Source organism: Capra hircus, chromosome 14 (assembly GCF_001704415.2).
Source record: "Capra hircus breed San Clemente chromosome 14, ASM170441v1, whole genome shotgun sequence".
Classification (NCBI taxonomy): domain Eukaryota; kingdom Metazoa; phylum Chordata; class Mammalia; order Artiodactyla; family Bovidae; genus Capra; species Capra hircus.
This window is the reverse complement of record NC_030821.1, coordinates 12,500,575-12,501,755: the sequence shown is the minus strand read 5'-3', so window position 1 is coordinate 12,501,755 and position 1,181 is coordinate 12,500,575. Positions and strand designations below refer to the sequence as shown.

Sequence of the window (1,181 nt, the reverse complement as noted above, 5' to 3'; positions counted from 1 at the left end):
GTGACAATACTTAGGGGAGATAAAATTTGAAAGTTCTACTAAAAAGTTTATAGGTTAATAAACTTCTTTTTTCCTTTTTTTCAAACCAAGAGAAACATTCCTGCCTTGCTCACCTTCTGCTCTAATCAGCTAAACCAGAATTACCCAAGGAGCTTTTAAAATAGTTTAGATTCTAGTCTAAATGGAGACTCCCTGCCAATGCAGAGGACGCGGGTTTGATCCCTGGTGCGGGATGATTCCACATGCTGTGGAGCGACTGAACCTGAGCGCCACAACTACTGAACCTGCGTTCTGCAACTACTGAAGCCCATGCACCCAGAGCCTGTGCTCTGCGAAGAGAAAAGTCACCACAGGGAGAAGCCTATGCGAGAGGTCAGTGCACCACAGCTAGAAGAAGCCCCCGCGCAACAAAGACCCAGTGCAAGCAGAAGAATCAGACCAATTTTTTAAAAGCCGATCTAGATTCAATTAGAAAAAACCAACGGCTCTTTCCGCCATCTTTCCGTGCCGCCATAATGGTGCGCATGAATGTCCTGGCTGATGCTCTCAAGAGTATCAATAATGCCGAGAAGAGAGGCAAACGCCAGGTCCTTATTAGGCCGTGCTCCAAAGTCATCGTCAGGTTTCTAACAGTGATGATGAAGCATGGTTACATTGGCGAATTTGAATTCATTGATGATCACAGGGCTGGGAAAATTGTTGTGAACCTCACAGGCAGGCTAAATAAGTGTGGAGTGATCAGCCCCAGATTTGATGTACGACTCAAAGATCTAGAAAAATGGCAGAATAACCTGCTCCCATCCCGTCAGTTTGGTTTCATTGTACTGACAACCTCAGCTGGCATCATGGAACATGAAGAAGCAATTCGAAAACATACAGGAGGGAAAATCCTTGGATTCTTTTTCTAGGGATGTAATACATACAAATAAAATGCCTCAGGGGACAAAAAAGAAAAAAAAAAAAAAAAACCAACGGCTTCCCCGGTAGCTCAGTTGGTAAAGAATCCGCCTACCATGCAGGAGACCCAGGTTCCATCCCTGGGTCAGGAAGATCCCCTGGAGAAGGAAATGGCAACCCACTTCAGTATTCTTGCCTGGAAAATCCCATGGACAGAGGAGCCTTGCTGGCTACAGTCCATGGGGTCGCAAAGAGTCAGACACGACTTAGCGACTGAACCAGCC

The 1,181-nt window shown here is 45.8% G+C and overlaps 1 pseudogene across 1 annotated transcript; it reads left to right on the top strand.

The window, feature by feature from the left end:
• LOC102186227 lies at positions 489 to 950 on the top strand (annotated as a pseudogene). The gene has a single exon (XR_001296507.2). The product of XR_001296507.2 is annotated as a 40S ribosomal protein S15a pseudogene (transcript).